Here is an 18,971-nt window from a genome sequence, read left to right as displayed (position 1 = left end):
GAGAAGTAATTTAATTTACTACTTACTCTATAAACAGCTTCTTAAAGTTCAGAGAAGTAAGACATATATATAAACCTCTTAAACCTCTGTGACAAATAAGATTGCATTTTCTCATCCATAAAATGAATAGGTTGGACCAGATCTGTGCCTCTTAATCTTAGCTGAACATTAAAAGGCCTTCCTGCATATTTCCAAAAACTGCCCCTAAGGATTTTGATTTAATTAACCTTAACCTTAGCTGGAGGTGGGCTTCCATTTTTTTAAGGCTTCCCAGGTGATTCTGATGTGCAAACCAAGATTGAGCACCACTGGAATGGAAGATCTGGAAGGTCTTCTATGTGTCTAAGCATACTGCAAGGATTTATTCAATAGTTCCAATGTTCCAAGAGTTAATTGGAAGGAAACTCAAATTTTATTATTTATTTTAACCTGTCTGGGTTCCTTGATAGAATATAGATCTAATTCTCATGTAAGTGATTCTAGGAACTATAGAATGTTTTAGCTGGACTGTCTATCACCCAGTTAAATCTCTCCTCAACTTTGCTCCCCTTGCAAACTTGTACCCAGGGGCTATCTGGTTAATCCAAAGAATTCCTGTACATGTCAGAAAATTTTCTCTGAGCACAACTCTTCAAAGTAGCAGTCATTTGGAGACAGATTGGGACTGAATTAAAGATGTGGAGCCAGGCAGAAAAGAGATTTCAGTGAATTTGTAGAAAATCAATGAGAAAAACCATGGATAAGAAACCACAGGATTACAAACACCACAGAATGCTTTGGCCTAACTGATGCTCCTTTTTATCCAGCTAGCCAGTCTGAATATGAAAACACAAGGGATAACATTTTTCAAAGCAAACTTTGAGAACTGCAGAAAACAATTTTTTTAAAATGAGCAAGTTACATAAATTAGAAAGAAAAGAAAAAAGAAATCCAAGTAATGAGCTTTTGTGCTTGGAAGGGCATAATGAGAGGCTGAGAGAAATGAAGCTGCCAGTCACGATCTGGGTGCCTGGAGGTGGGTGCAAAGTGTCTGGTATGCAGGTAGAGGTGTCTTGGAGGGCAGATTTTGTATTTGCTAAGAAGTTAATATGAATTTGCAGATGACAGTTTCAATTTTTCCTGAAAGCTTCAAATAGTTGTAGGTGAAAATACTGTGAGAAAGCCTAGAAAATTGCACTGATTTAAGATAACCATAAAACATATCCAATTGAGGGAAAATTTTCAGCAATGCTCTTTTCTAAGCACTCACTCCCTAATCACTGGTGAAGGGTGGTAATGAATATTGCCAATTATCTGGGGGGAGAAAGGCTCAAGGTAGTGACATAAGAGGATCTTGAACTCACCTCCTCCCACAAACACAACAAACCCACAGCTATATATGGAGCAATTCCTTTTGAAAAGGACCTGTAAGCTAGCTGAACAGTGCCTCCACAACAAAAGATAAGAAGGCCACATCAAGGTGGGTAGGAGAAGGAGAGACATGGTCTTGCAAGAAACCCCACACCACGTGTGGTGACCCATAGTCAGGAGGGATTTCTTTTTTTTTTTTTAAAGATTTTATTTATTTTGACTGAATGAGAGAGTGTGAGCACACAAGCAGAGGGAGTGGCAGGCAGAGGGAGAAGCCGGCTCCCTGCTGAGCAGGAAACTCAATGTGGGACTCGATCCCAGGACCCTGGGATCATGACCTGAGCCGAAGGCAGACACATTTAAGTGACTGAGCCTCTCAGGTGTCCTAAGGAGGGATTTCATAATTACAGAGCTTGTCCCTCAGGAGTGAGGGGTTTGTGTCCCATATCAGGCCCCTTTACCCTTGGGAACTGCACCAGACTGATTAGCTCCCAAAGAGTTTGGCCTTAAAAACAAACAGGGCTTTATTTTCAACTTTTTGAGGAACCTCCATACAGTTTTCCAGAGTGGCTGCACCAGCTTGCATTCCCACCAACAGTGTAGGAGGGTTCCCCTTTCTCCACATCCCCGCCAACATCTGTTGTTTCCTGACTTGTTAATTTTAGCCATTCTGACTGGTGTGAGATGGTATCTCATTGAGGTTTTGATTTGGATTTCCCTGATGCCGAGCGATATTGAGCACTTTTTCATGTGTCTGTTGGCCATTTGGATGTCTTCTCTGGAAAATAGAGCTACCATATGATCCAGCAATTGCACTACTGGGTATTTACCCCAAAGATACAAAAGTAGGGGCCCGAAGGGGTACGTGCACCCCAATGTTTATAGCAGCAATGTCCACAATAGCCAAACTGTGGAAAGAGCCAAGATGTCCATCGACAGATGAATGGATAAAGAAGAGGTGGTATATATATACAATGGAATATTATGCAGCCATCAAAAGGAATGAGATCTTGCCATTTGCAACGACGTGGATAGAACTGGAGGGTATTATGTTGAGTGAAATAAGTCAAACAGAGAAAGACATGTATCATATGATCTCACTGATATGAGGAATTCTTAATCGCAGGAAACAAACTGAGTGTTGTTGGAGTGGGGGGTGGGGTGGGAGGGATGGGGTGACTGGGTGATAGACACTGGGGAGGGTATGTGCTCTGGTAAGCGCTGTGAATTGTGCAAGACTGTTGAATCTCAGATCTGTACCTCTGAAACAAATAATGCAATATATGTTAAGAAAAAAAAAAAGAAGAAGAAGAAGGTAGCGGGAGGGGAAGAATGAAGCGGGGAAAATCGGAGGGGTAGACGAACCATGAGAGACGATGGACTCTGAAAAACAAACAGGGTTCTAGAGGGGAGGGGGGTGGGAGGATGGGTTAGCCTGGTGGTGGGTATTGAGGAGGGCACATTCTGCATGGAGCACTGGGTGTTATGCACAAACAATGAATCATGGAACACTTCATCTAAAACTAATGATGTAATGTATGGGGATTAACATAAGAATAAAAAAGAATAAAAAAAAAAAAAACACAAACAGGATTTGCTTCCAGGAGAACCATAGGGTAAAGGGTAGAAAATGCACACTAAAAGGGCTCAGCACAGACTCGCTCACATAGGGACCCAGTACAAAAGCAATTTGAAAGACTCATCTGTTAACCTTAAAGCATCTTTCAAACAGGCAAGAACCTGCTGAGATTTCTCTGGGGATGAGGTGCTGGCAGGTGCCATTTTTACATTCACCTTCTGCCTTATTTGTGCTGGGGCTGGTGGGTACCATTTATCACACCCACCTTCTGGCCTGTTAGCTCCAGTGGGAGTGCCCCATCCCCTCACACCACAGCCATAGTTGTTGAGTGCCTTGCCCTCATGCACCACAGTCAAGTACCTCACATTGCACCTCGGCCATGGGCTGCCTTGCCCCAGTCCCCATGTGTCACAACCACAGCCTGCCTCACCATAGATGATGGGTATGCACAGCCCACACAGTGCATGCCCCTTGAGTGCCTGGCTCTGGTAGCCAGTGAGGATTGTGTCTCTGTGCCTTATGGGTCTAAAATAATCAGAGAGACAGTCCTTAGCAGGTAACCATCTCTAGAGTAATGCATAAACAGCAGACTGACACATATCCCTGGTATTCATGAGAAAAATGTCTATTTTTTTTTTTTTTGTCCTGAGGAGTAGGCTTCAGATTTGCCACACATCTGGATGCTACAGAGGTGTTTCCAGGGAGTGTGGGCAGGGAGATACCATATTAGAGCGCTCCCTTGGCCTTGCCACAGCTCACGGATGCATCCCAGAAAGGAGCTTATACACATGACTAAAGCCACATTTTTTTTTTTTTTGCAAATGTTGCTGAGGGGACAGCTCCAGATCTCCTGGTCTAGAAGTCAACAGATTTATGATCACAGACTCAAAAGACTGTATATATACCTATATCTCCATCTCTATCATTCTCTCCCTCTCTCTGAATATATATATATGACTATATATTCATATATATATATGACTCTATCTATCTATCTATCTATCTATCTATCTATCTATCTATCTATCATCTATCTATCTATCATCTATCCTCTATCTATATCTTAAAAGCTGCTGTCTGATGACCTGGCTTGCAATTAGCCTAAAACTAGTCACTGTCTGAGATCCATCCTTTTGGAACACTGACAGATCTTGGTACACTGTCACAATTGGGACCCATCAAAAACAAATCAGGCTACTTAGATAATCAAAGAGGTCTGAGAAACAACCAAAAACCTAGGGCAAGGTTGAATGATAAGGTTCATCTTCTATACAAGGCCACTCTTTTAAGACTGGAAGGCAGCATTTATTCATCTAATAAATAGAAACAGAGAATTAAGCAAAATGAGGACACAGAAGAATATGTTCCAAATGAAACAATAAGACAAAACCTCAGAAAAATACTTTAATGAAATAGAGATCGGTTATCTACCTGATAAAGAGTTCAAAGTAATGGTTATAAAAATGTTCACTGAACTCAGGAGAAGAATGGATGAACACAATGAGAACTTCAACAAAGAGATAGAAAACATAACAAGGTACCAAACAAAAGTCATAGAGCTGAAGAATACAATAGATGAACTGAAAAATAAACTGGAGCAGTGCAACAGAAGACTAGATGAAAAAGAAGAATGGATCAGCAATCTGGAAGATGAGATAGTGGAAATCATCCAATTAGAGGAACAAAAGAAAACCGAATTAGGGGCACCTGGGTGGCTCAGTCATTAAGCATCTGCCTTCAGCTCGGATCGTGATCCCAGGGTCCTGGGATCAAACCCCGCGTGGGGCTCCCTGCTCAGCGGGAAGCCTGCTTCTCCCTCTCCTACTCTCCCTGCTTGTGTTCCCTCTCTTGCTGTCTCACTCTCACTCGGTGTCAAATAAATAAATAAATAAATAAATAAATAAAATCTTTAAAAAAAGGAAAACAGAATTAAACAAAGTGAATATAGTTTAAAGGACCCATGGGACAATATCAAGAGAAATAATATCTGCAAACAGAGGTCCCAGATAGAGAAGAGAGAGAAAGAGGTAGAAAATCTTTTTAAAGAAATAATGGCTGAAAAGTTCCCTGGTGAAGGAAATAGACATCAAGATCCAGGAAGCAAAAGAGTTCCAAATAGGATGAACCTAAAGAAATCACACTAAGACACATTATAATTAGAAGGTCAAACATTAAAAATAAAGAGATATAATAGCATCAAGAGAAAAACAACTTGTTACATACAAGGGAACCCCCATAAGACTATCAGTTAATTTTTCAGTAGAAACCTTGCAGGCCAGGAGAGCGTGGCATGATATATTCAAAGTACTGACAAGAAAAAGCTTCCAACCAAGAATATTCTACCCAGCAAGGTTATCATTCAGAACTGAAGGAGATATAAAGAGTTTTCCAGACAAACAAAAACTAAAGGAGTTTATCAACACTAAACTGACCTTACAAGAAATGTCAAAGATATTTCTTTAGCTGAAAAGAAAATGCACTAATTAGTAACAAGAAAACATATGAAAGTAAAAATCTCACTGGTAAATGCAAATATATAGTAAAGGTAGTAGATTATCCACTTACAAAGCTAACATGAAGGTTAATAGAAAAAAAAGTAGTAAAATTAACTATTACTATAATAATTAGTTAAGGGATACACAAAATAAAAGATGAAAAATATGGTATCAAAAACAGAACACATTGTGGGTGGGGGAGAGTAAAATATAGAATTTTTAAACTACGCTCAGACTTAAGATGCTGTTAACATGAAATAGACTGTTAAATATATAGGATGGAATATGTGAACTACAAAGCAAAAATCTACAGTAGATACACACAAAAAAGTGATAAAGAAATATAAACATAACATTACAGAAACTCACCAAATCACAAAGGAAGCAAACAAGTGAAGAAGAAACAGAGAGGAACTACAAAACAACCAGAAAACAATCAATTAAATGGCAAAAGCACATGTCTGTCAATAATTATTTTAAAAGAAAGTAGAGTAAATTTTCCAATCAAAAGACATAGAGTGGCTGAATGGATAAGGAAAACAAGACTCTTCTTTATGTTGCCTATAAGAAACTCACTTCAGATCAAAGGACACACTGAGACTGAAAGTGAAGGGATGGAAAAAGATGACCCATGCAAATGGGAGCAAAAAGAAAGTTGGTGTAGCTATACTTATACCAGGCAAAATAGACTTTTAAGAAAGACTGTAGAAAAGACAAAGAAGGGCATTACATAATGATAAAGAGGTCAATCCACCAAGAGGATACAACAGTTGTAAATATTTATGCACTCAACATAGGAGCACCTAAATATATAAAGCAAATACTAACAGACGAAAGGGAGAACATGGCAGCAATACAATAATACTAAGTGACCTTACTCCACTTACATCAATGAATAGATCATTCAGACAGAAATCAGTAAGAAAACATTAGCTTTAAAAGACGCATTAGACAAGATGGACTTAATAAATACATACAGAACATTCCATTCAAAAGCAGCAGAATTCTAGTGCAAATGAAACATTCTTGAAGATAGATCATATGTTAAGCAACAAGACAAGTCTCAATAAATTTAAAATGATTGAAATCATTATCAAGTATCTTTTCTGACCATAATGGTATAAAACTAGAAATCATTTATAGGAAGAAAACTGGAAAAATAAAATATGTGGATATTAAATAACATGCTACTGAACAACCAATGGGCCAGCAAAGAAATCAAAGGAGAAAAAAAATACCTGGAGACAAATGAAAATGGAAATATAACAGTCCAAAATCTATGGGATGAAGCCAAAGCAATTTTAAAAAGGAAGTTTATAGTGGTATGGTCCTATCTCAAGAAACAAGAAAAACTCAAATAAACAATTTAAACTCACACCTAAAGGAACTAGAAAGAAAAAGAATAAACAAAGCCCAAAGGTAGTGGAAGGAAGGAAATAGCAGAGATAACATGGAAATAAATGAAATTGAGACTAAAAAGACAATAGAAAAGGTCAATGAAGGTAAGAGCTGGTTCTTTGAAAAAATAAACAAAATTTACAAACATTTAGCTGGATTCACTAAGAAAAGATAGACAGTAGTTAGATGGATAGAATCAGAAAAGAAAAAGAGAAGTTACAACTCATACCACAGAAACACAAAAGATCATAAAAGATGACTTTGAACAATTTTAGCCAACAAATCGGACAACCTAGAAGAAATTTTTAAATTCCTATAAACATACAACTTACCAAAACTGACTAATTATGAAATAGAAAATTTGAGCAGGATGATTACTAGGAAGGATATCAAATCATTAATCAAAACCTCCCAACAAACAAAAGTCCGGGACCAAAAGTCTTCACTGGTGAATTCTACCAAACATTCAAAGAATATTTAATACTTATCCTTCTTTTCCAAAAAAACTGAAGAGAATGCTTCCAAACTTATTTTATGAGGCCAGCATTACCCTGATACCAAAACCAGACAAAGAAATCATAGAAAAAGAAAATTACAGGCCAATATTCCTGATGAACATATGCAAAAACCCTCAACAAAATATTAGCAAGCCAAATTCAACAGCATGTTAAAAGGATCATGTACCATGATCAAGTGGGATTTATTTTTGGAATGCAGAAATGGTTCAACATCTGCAAATAATCAATGTGATACATCACATTAACAAAATGAAGGATAAATATCATGTGATCATTTCAATAGATGCAGAAAAAACATTTGACAAAATTCAACACCCATTTATGATAAAAACCCTCAACAAAGTGGATATAGAGGGACTGTGCCTCAATATATATAATAAAGGCCATATATGAGAAACCCAAAGCTAATGTAATACACAACAGTGAAAAAATGAAAGGTTTCCTCTAAGATAAAGATTAAGAAAAGGGTGCCCATTCTTGCCATTTTATTCAACATAGTATTAGAAGTCCTAGCCACAGCAATTAGGCAATAAAAAAGAAAAAAAAAAACCGAATTGGAAAGGAAGAAGTAAAACTGTCACTCTTTGCAGATGACGTACTGTATATATATATATATATAAAATCCTAAAAGTTCTACCAAAAAAACTGTTAGAATTAATAAATGAATTCAGTAAAGTTGCATGATACAAAATCAATATACAGAAATCTGCTGCACTTCTATACATTAATAACAAACTACCAGAAAGAGAAATTAAGAAAACAATTATATACAATTGCATCAAAACAATAAAATAGGAATAAATTTAACTAAGGAGATAAAAGATCTCTTTACTCTAAGACTATGGACTCTGAGAAACAAACTGAGGGTTCTAGAGGGGAGAGGGGTGGGGGGATGGGTTAGCCTGGTGATGGATATTAAAGAGGGCATGTATTGAATGGAGCACTGGGTGTTATATGCAAACAATGAATCATGGAACACTACATCAAAAACTAATGGTGTAATGTATGGTGATTAACATAACATAATAAAATAAAAAAATTATAAAGATAAGGACGAAAAAAAAGATCTCTCTACTCTGAAAACTATAAGATATTGATGAAAGAAATCAAAGAGGACACAAATAAATGGAAAGGTATCCCATGTTCATGTACTGGAAGAATTAATATTGTTAAAATGTCAATACTACCAAAAGCCATCTATAATTCAATGCAATCCCTATCAAGATCCCAATGGCATTTTTACAGAAGTAGAAAAAACACTTCTAAAATTTGTATGAAACCACAAAAGACCCTGAATAGCTAAAGAAATCTTGAGAAAGAAGAATAAAATAGGAGATATCACATTTCCTGATTTCAAGCTATATTATAAAGCTGTCATCTTCAAAACAGTATGGGACTGGCATAAAAACAGACAAATAGACCAATGAAACAGAATCAAGAGCCCAGAAACAAACCCAAGTGTATATGGTCAACTAACGTTTGACAGAGGAGCCAGGAATACTCAAAGAAGAAAAGACAGTGTCTTCAATAAATGTTGCTGGAAAATTGGATATTCACAAGTGAAAGAATGAAACTGGACCCATATCTTACACCACTCACAAAAATTAACTCAAAATAGATTCAAGACTTGTATGTAAGACCTGAAACCATGAAACTCCTAGAAGACAACATAGGAACAAGTTTCTTTGACATGGGTCTTGGTAATGATTTTTTGGATATGACACAAAAAGCACAGGCAACAAAATAAAAAATAAACAAATGGGACTACATCAAAATAAAAAGCTTCTGAACAAAAAAATAAACCATAAACAAAGTGAAAAGATGACCTATGGAATGGGAAAAAGTATTTGCAAGCCATATATCTGATAAAAGTTTAATAGCCAAGTATAGAGAGAACTCATATAACTCAATAACAAGAAAACAAATAACCTGATTAAAATATGGGCAAAGGACCCGAATAGACATTTATCCAAAGAAGATATACAAAAGGGCCAACAGGTACATGGGAAAATGTTCAACATTATTAGTCATTAGGGAGATGCAAATTAAAACCACAGTGAAATACCACTTCATACCTGTTAGAATGACCATTATCAAAAAGTAAAGAAATAACAAATGCTGGCATGGTTATGGAGAAAAGGGGACCGTTGTGCATCATGTATGTTTTTAAATTTGTGTGCCAACCTAGTATCTAGTGACAGACTGATGATTGATTCATATGGGAATCCATTTTGTTTTCAAGCTATTCCCTTTGATTATGATCAATGATAATAAAAACATAAAACTTGTCTTCATGTCATGAAATTGTCATTATATTTAATATGGAACATACTGATTTTTTTCTTCAGCTGTGTTTTTAAAATATTTCATTGGAAAACATTTGCATATGCAGTCAATCCTCATTATTAATGGATTTTGTATTTACAAAAACCTTACATGCTAAAATCTATTTTAACCTAAAAATATTTACTTATGGGCTTTTGTGGTCATTTGCAGATATGTATAGAGTGATGAAAAATTTGAATTGCTCTGATGTGCAAGTTCTCAGCAGAGATCAAAGCAACACTCTGCCTTCCCATTTTAGCTCTCAGTGACACATTTATTTTTTAAATTATTTTTTAAAATTTAAATTGAATTAATTAACATATAGTATATTATTAGTTTCAGAGATAGAGTTTAGTGATTCATCAGTTGCATATAACACCCAGTGCTCATTACATCATGTACCCTCCTTAATGCCCATCACCCAGTTACCCCCTCCCCCTCCCACCTCCCCTCCAGAAACCCTCAGTTTGTTTCCTATAATTAAGAGTCTCATGGTTTGTCTCCCTCTCTGATTTTCTTATTTTATTTTTCCCTCCCTTCCCTATGATCCTGTTTTGTTTCTTAAATTCAACATATGAGTGAAATCATATGATAATTGTCTTTCTCTGATTGACTTATTTCACTTAACATAATACCCTCCAGTTCCATCCATGTCATTGCAAATGGTAAGATTTCATCCTTTTTGATGGCTGAGTAATATTCCATTGTATATATACCACATCTTCTTTATCTATTCATCTGTTGATGGACATTTGGGCTCTTTCCATAGTTTGACTATTGTGGACATTGCTGCTATAAACACTGGGGTGCAGGTGCCCCTTCAGATCATTATGTTTGTATCCTTTGGGTAAATACCTAGTAGTGCAATTGCTGAGTTGTAGGGTGGCTCTATCTTTAATTTTTTGAGGAACCTCCATACCATTTTCCAGAGTGGCTCTACCAGCATGCATTCCCACTAGCAGTGTGACATGTCTTCAAAAGCAAGGGAAGCAAAGACAAAAATGAACTATTTGGACTTAATTAAGTTAAAAAACTTTTGCACAGAAAAGGAAACAGTTCACAAAACCAAAAGACAACCTACTGAATGGGAGAAGATATTTGCAAATGTCTTATCAGATAAAGGTCTAGTATCCACAATCTATAAAGACCTTATCAAACTCAACACCCAAAGAACAAATAATCCAGTCAAGAAATGGGCAGAAGACATAAACAGGCATTTCTCCAAAAAAGACATACAAATGGCCAACAGACACACGAAAAAATGCTCAACATCACTAGGCATCAGGGAAATACAAATCGAAACCACAATGAGATACCACCTCACACCAGTCAGAATGGCTAAAATTAACAAGTCAGGAAATGACAGATATTGGCAAGGATGTGAAGAAAGGGGAACTCTCTTATTTAGTGACACATTTATAGCATTTTTTTAAATTTTAAGTTTTAATTAATTAATTAATTTTATTTTTTTTAATTTTATTTTGTTATGTTATGTTAATCACCATACATTACATCATCAGTTTTTGATGTAGCGTTCCATGATTCATTGTTTGCGTATAACATCCAGTGCTTCATTCAATATGTGCCCTCTTTAATACGCATCACCGGGCTAACCCATCCCCCTCCCCCCTCCCCTCTAGAACCCTCAGTTTGTTTCTCAGAGTCCATAGTCTCTCATGGTTCGTCTCCCCCTCTGATTTCCGCCTTCATTTTTCCCTTCCTACTATCTTCTTCTTCTTCTTCTTTTTTTTAAACATATAATGTATTATTTGTTTCAGAGGTACAGGTCTGTGATTCATCAATCTTACACAACACCCAGCACTCACCACAGCACATACCCTCAACGACGTGGATGGAACTAGAGGGTATTATGCTAAGTGAAATGAGTCAATCATTTATAGCATTTTTTGTATTTTTTGTTGGTGATCTCAGTATTTAAAATGGACCTCAAACAGAGTGCTGAAGTGCTGTCAGGGGTTTCTAAGTATAAGATGGTAGTGATGTGTCTAATGGAGAATGTAGGTATCTTAGATGAGCTTCATGAAGGCATTAGTGTTGACCATACATTCAATGTTAATGACTCAACAATATACAGTAAATAGATGCCTTTAAACAGAACCACAAGTAACAGAAAGTTGTGTTTTGATTAGTTGATGCAAATGAAACTGGAGGCTCATAGGAACTTAACCCTGCAACACCCCTAGAAGCAAAGCTTCCATATTCTCTAATTTACTAATCACAATGACTTCATAGAACATTACCACCACGAATAATGAGAATTGACTGTATTAACTTTTTATTCTTTTTACTCTTTAAATTTTACTTTCTGTATTTCGATCATAAGAGTTCAATCTGTTGTGATCAAAGATTCATGCCCCTCCTTCACCTCAACAACCATGCTCTTAGATATATATGCATTGCTAGTCCAACAGCCTCCATTTGAAGCCTCCTTGTTGGGGAGCCCTCGACAAGGCGATTTCCAGGTGTCTCTGCTGAGACCTCCATATCAGGAGTTCTTAAAGAAACTCCTCTCCTCTCCGACTCCATACTTTCCCATTCCTATCCTTCACCTCTCCCTCCCCCTGGCCCCCAGGTCCATAAAACATGTTTGTTTGGGGCTCCCTGTACAGCAAGATGATGACTTTCTTTTCCCCTCTGCCACATCTATACTCGTACATGTAACCTGGTGCTCTTCTGTGGGGAAAAATGGAACACTGGGGAGCTGACATCGTTTTCCTTTTTCATGTCTTGCCTATACTCTCACAGTAAGTGAATAAAGCCTTGACTGTTGCTTTCGGTTTGGTTCATTGTATTAATTGACCACCACAAAACTGGCAGCTTGGCATTTTCTCTCTCTGACAGAACCCATTTGAGCTTATTTAGAATCCAAGGGGGTGAGATGGAATTGAAACCGAAATTATTTAAATTAGCAGATCATTACTTTTTTCTCTAGATAGTATAGATACAAAAATTATGGAGAAACAAGTCCTTGAAGTTGCCATAGGAATTCTTAGTACTAGAAGGGACTCCAAGATTTTTAGTTTAATTCTCACATTTTACAAATGAGGAGAATGAGGCACAGAACGATTTGAAGTTGAGCCACAATTGACACTTGGGATTCTGAGCTAAAGCAAAACTTTTTTTTTTCCATGTGACCTTTCCATTCTAAATGTCTATCTTGGTTCAAGGACCCTCAGCCTGAAGCATTTGTTGGGAAAGAAATAAAGTGGCCTGAAGCAAGAACAGATGGCTAAGGGAAAGGAAGTGCTAGAACAAACTCATTATATGATGTTTCTTGTACATGACATTTCTTGTATCTGTTGTTTCAGCTCACTTTGAGGATCCTGAAATTTTCTTGAGCTTAGTTATTATAAGAACTCTTATAGTTATTATACAACTTGGAATCAGTGGAGAAGGGGGTGGTAGTTTTTGTCTTCTGATAATTTGTTAGAAGGCACAGGAGGCTTTATTTCTTTTACATATCAGAGAGCCTACCGCCACCATCACCTTGAACTCAAGAAATAACTGAACACTACACATGACTGTTGTCTACGTCATGTCCACAAAGCAAAAATGTACTGAAAAAGACTTTCCTGAATCTTGAGGCAGGAAAACAAATAAAAGGAAAAGCTTCACTCATGAACTCTCTTCATTGTTCTAATTTGGTTTACTTATTCAAATTTTTCTTAAGAACTTTTAATTATTAAGAAAAACCTATGCTCTGTGAATATGTAAAGCCCTGTTTATTAGTCAGATTTTACTGTGCCAACACGTTGTAGCCAATTATAAAATAACAAGAATTGATGTGAAGGTGAATCATTTTGGAAAGCAATTGTAGGGAATAGAAGTGGGAACAGAGGTAGGGGAGTAGGAAGGAAGGAAAAGAAGGAAAGAGTGAAAAGAATGAAGGAAAGAAAGAAGGAAAAGAATGTTCTTGAAATAGACACAATGTGGACCACAACTTCTAATGTGCCTTGTGGTCTGCTCCTTAGAACCGTGTACCTAAGTGTAGAAGGAAGCTTAGGGGACCATTTGTGCACAGTCTCTCATTTCCCCAGTCAACGGTTGTTTCATGGGGTCGCAACTTCCTCATACTTTCTGATCTGTTAGTACCAGGATGGTTTCTGTAGAGTGTGGTGGAATCAGAGAACTTCCAGGGCCATAGGCAAGGGATGTAGATATAGCTAGGGTGGAGAGTTAACAAGTTATATACGGGCAAAACTGACTGTCATACCAATCACTGAAGTAAAAGATGAGCTGCAGGATGAGAGGTGAGGTACAACAAAGGTCTGAAACAATATGAAAACCATTGTTTTACAATATTGCCTGAGGGAGCTCTAGAAATTCCATGAAAGTGCCTTGGGGATAGCAATGGAGAGTAGGATGGGGATGGCAGTTGAGCAGTACTCTCTGGCCCCAGCATGTGATTAATCCTGAATAGCTCATTTGATCTCTCATATATTGGCTTAAGAGTTCTTGAAGTAAGTGTCTATGTCTATAAACAAGTTTGGAGACTACTGTCATAAATCATTATTTTAGTTCATATACATTAAATTTTATGAAGGTTAAAGATATGAAATTCTCATATTTTAAAATTTCACACATTTATTCTTGGTATTTATCATTAATATATTTTAAAATGTCACATTGTTTTACATTATTTATGGAAACCAGTTTATCTGTTCCTGCTGACCAAAATAATTTTATTTCAATTAATACCTAAAGTAGAATACTAGAAGAAGTAACATTTTCAACTTTTATGTGTAAAAAGTTCTCTAAGATATTCAAAATCCTGAAGTAAGTATTGTTAGCATTTATCACTTGAATGACATTTTGAAGTAGTCAGAAACCAATTATTTTTATTTCCTTCTTAGAAGTAGAGAAATTATACCTAGGTTTTATTTATGAACAGATTTACTTACTGTAGTAGTTGCCAGAAAATTTTCCCGAAATCTTTACAATAATTTTTAACACAGATTTAGAGATAAGTTAAAAGTATTAAGGAGGGCTAGTTCTTTGACATCTTGTTTCTATCATTGATCTGCTGGAACTAGAACAACTCTGGGAAAATAGTGAAATTATGTCTAAATTAACATTAATGTAAAATATAAATGTTTAATATGTAAAGTTCAAAGAACATGTTTAAAAGATTATATTTTGTTTGTGGAAACAGGCATCAGAAATAAAAGTTTAAAAATATGCATGAATAATAACCACCAAATTTATAATAGTAATAGTCTCTGGGGAGACAGTATAATAGGAGATGAGAGGAAACTTCTTATATATATATTATATATATAATATAATTTATAAATTACACATTATTTTGTATATATATAATTATGTATTACATAACATATAATTATATATAATTATGTATTATATATTATATAATTATATAAATAATGGATATTATTATGTATAATATATAACATATATTACTAGAAGTATATATAATTATAATTATATATAATTTTATTTTTAAAATTTTTTTAAAGATTTTATTTATTTATTTGACAGAGACACAGCAAGAGAGTACACAAGCAGGGGGAGTGGAAGAGGGAGAAGCAGGCTTCCCATGGAGCAGGGAGCCCGATGCAGGGCTTGATCCCAGGACCCTGGGATCATGACCTGAGCGGAAGGCAGATGCTTAAAGGCTGAGCCACCCAGGTGCTGTATAATTATATATAATTTTTAAAGGTGAAGAATCTTCTATTACTCTCTATACATTCCTTTATGTTGGAAATATTTCATAAAATATAAGATAGCTCATTCTTTCAAGAAAGAAAGGAGAGAAAGGAGTGATAACACTATGTGAATGACAGACACAGCTTACAATTGAGGAAATGAAAAGCAACTTTTATTTTCTGGGGCACACTGAAGAAGACTGTTCTGACAGAATTAGCATCTGTATGGGACATAGCAGTTAAAGTTGAAATTGTAATAGATGATACTAGAAGCTCTCCATTGTGAAGTGAAAGGAATACAATTAAATTCTTAGGTTTTCATATAAACCATTATGTAAAGGACAGATTTTATTTAGCAGGATTTTTTTTCCCTTTAAATCCGTCTTCTAGCTAGGATATTTTATAGTTTAAAAAAACAAGAAAATGAGCTTTGTTTGTATATGAGCTTTCTAAATAAACAACTTTCTTTTTTATTTTATAAAAATTACTAGTGATCATATTCAGGGACATATGCATTGAAATTAATTCATATGTATATATGTATTTGTGTATATATATATATACATAAATATATATAACCTTAGATAAAATATTGTTATTCCTTATTTTCCCAGCAACTTATATATGAAGTAAAAAAGCTTGTAGTTCTGTTCCAAGCAGGCATGACTGATCACTTTGCAGCTTAAACCTAAATCAAATATTTAGTATATAGAACAAGTGTTTTAAAATGAGAAATACCTTTTAGTGAAAGAAAAATGACAATAAAATCTTGCATATATTTAAGTGCTCTGCTCTGATAACTAGACACATTGAGAATTCATCTAGTCAAATTAAGAAATAATCTGAAAAATGAAGGCAATATCATTTGACACTCTTCATTGGTAATTTATTGGAAGGATGGTTTACACAGCTCATAAAGATCTAACGGTTTCCAACCCTCTACTTTTTTAAACAGTGTGTGCAAAGGCCATATTCATGACTATAAGGACAAATCTTTGGAAGAAAATCTCACAAGATAAATATATGTGGGGCAATATCAGTTTTTATATTTATGGTTAATTCTATATTTGGGTCAAGTGTTCTCAGAAAGTGAAACATTCCTGGTGGCTATAACTTTGTGCACTATTTTGGTTAATTAAAAAAAAAACACATTCTTTTTCTCTTAAAGGTTTGATTTTTAAGTAATCTCCACACTTAACGTGGGGCTTGCACTCACAACCCCAAGATTAAGAGTTGTGTGCTCTATTGATTAAGACAGTCAAGTGCCCCTAGAAAACATTCTTGACAATAGTAAAGTATCATCCCATTTTAAATAATTGCCACATTTTATAATGTTTTATCTCCATATTCTTTAGACTCTGTGGTAATTTTTATAATATTATTATCTTGCAAATATTATATTCTTTAAAACTGAAAAAGTTTTCATTTGGTGAATAGTTATAACATTTTTATCATTTAACATCTGGATTTTAAATCTTTGGATCATATGATGGTATCTCTTTTCCTCCCTTATGTTCCTTAGAACAGCACTGTGTAAGAATCCTTCTTAAGTTATACTATTTAATAATGTTGTTGTTGAAGGTATAATGATGATGGAGTTGAGACACAGAGCAGAAAAAGTATTAATCATGGCATCTGTATTACCACTTACCTTTGTTGTTGGTTTGGTTGCTATAGTCATCTGAGACTCATAATTCATTTGATGTATTAAAACGTTCTAATAAATATCACCTTAATCTGGATAGAAGAGTGTAACTTGACCATTAACTGCACTTTACCATTCAAAAGTATTTGTTGAATTTTAAATAATAGCAGGAAGTGAGCATTTCACCTCAATAATTTAATAGATGTAGCATTATAGTCATCTTTTTAACAGGGGCAATAATATCTCTGAACTATCATTTTGTAGTGAAAACACCATAGCCTGGACAGTCCAGTTAAATATTCTAAGCTAAATAAACATATTTTCTTCAATCCCCAAATGCTTTCTTCATTACTTCATTGGTCACTGAACTGTCCATTTTTCTGTTTTGCAGTCATATTCTCAGAGGGTTACCTGACTATGGAATTAAACACCCAACTTGTCATAGATGGATGTTTGGGGTAACCTTTCAAATCATACTGCATTTTGTTCGAAATTTCAGTACAGAGAAATAAAGCATAATATCATGTTCTCACTAAGATGCAATGTCACTATCCTTCTCCAAGTCATCAAGAGGTCAGAAGTAATGCCTTTAAAACAAACTCAATCAACCAGCAATCTCTTAAACACTGAAATAAGACCAATCTTCTTATTTCACAGCCAGTTGCTGCTTTATTGGCTCTCTCTTTATAGAAAAGCATAAGCTAGAGGGGAGAAAAATAAGGAAGGACAATACCAAGAGAAGCAATAAAAGGGAATAAAGGATTATGTTTCAGACAGCAGGATTTCCAGACACTTTGGTATTGTAGAGGTAAAGGTAGAATCCTTTATTCTCCAGGATTCCAGACATAAATTTGGGGTACTTTATTATTTCCACATTATTACAGCTAATTGAATCTACTCTGTCAATATTTTAGTTGAATTAAATCATGATTTGCTACTCTAATAAGAAAAATGTATTGGCTAAAATAGATATTATATTGAACTAATACAGTATTATTGAACTAAAGAACTATCTCTCCTTGAAGAAATCACTATTTTCTGTGCCTCAGTTTACTCATCTGGCATAGGTAAACTCTAGGTTCCCTTCTAGCCCTATCAGCTTTGATTCTATGAATTTTCTTAGGACGAATGAGAAACATATTTTCTCTTCATAAGGCAGAACTTTAATAATGATTTTTATTATAACTGTAAGTGAGACTCGGCTTTTATCTTTGATATGAGTCTTTGTATTAGATTATACACGGTAAATGTTTTCAAAAATAAATTCTTCCATTGATTTCCTTCCTGTACTTTCCCTTCTGTTGTTAGCCTTCTTCTCAATAGATGGTGCTCTTTTCTCAGAGACACTACTTATCTTATTCCTCATCAAAAGATTAGAGAAATTAGTTTTATTCTTTAACAATCATTAATTAAGGAGATCAGACATACAAGAAATAATCAGTTACAAGCAACTCGCAGACCTTGATCATGAAAGCATAATAGGAAAAATGATCGTTAAATGATTAAGGAACTCCATTAAAACCTGCAGTACTTGCTGAGTAGATGAAGTAAATATTATAACTAAGTATGAAAATGCCATGTTCACTACGTACATAAACCCTGAGTAGGAAGAAAATCCCAAATTAGAAACTATTTTAAAGTGTTAAAATATTTATCTACTTTAGCAAAAATGAATATACAGAATCCCATTATTAGCATGTAGGATTTGAATATGCACACCAACACTAACATAGTTAATATTGAAAGCTTGCACACTCTGCCAAATAAACCTGGAACATCTAGGTAAACAGAAAATGGGCCACAAACTCTTTTGAAATAATATCACTGATAAAGGCAGTTTTTCCTCCCAGAACAACCACTGTAACTTCCTATATAATGGTTTATACTCCAGAATTATGCTGCTTTTGGTCACTTCTAATTGGCTTCCACTTTCAGAGGATTTCGAAAACAGTCATGCCCTGTATTTCTCCTAAA

At 35.3% G+C, this 18,971-nt stretch overlaps 1 protein-coding gene across 1 annotated transcript in view; it reads right to left on the bottom strand.

Annotated features, from left to right (window-relative positions):
- OPRM1 (opioid receptor mu 1) overlaps positions 1-18,971 on the bottom strand; it is a 68,297-nt gene that overhangs the window by 47,936 nt on the left and 1,390 nt on the right.

The sequence above is a fragment of the Mirounga leonina genome, unplaced genomic scaffold (genome assembly GCF_011800145.1).
Source record: "Mirounga leonina isolate KUSES-001 unplaced genomic scaffold, KU_Mleo_1.0 Mir_53, whole genome shotgun sequence".
NCBI lineage: Eukaryota > Metazoa > Chordata > Mammalia > Carnivora > Phocidae > Mirounga > Mirounga leonina.
Note: the sequence above shows the minus strand (reverse complement) of the source record. Positions and strands in the feature narration are given on the sequence as shown.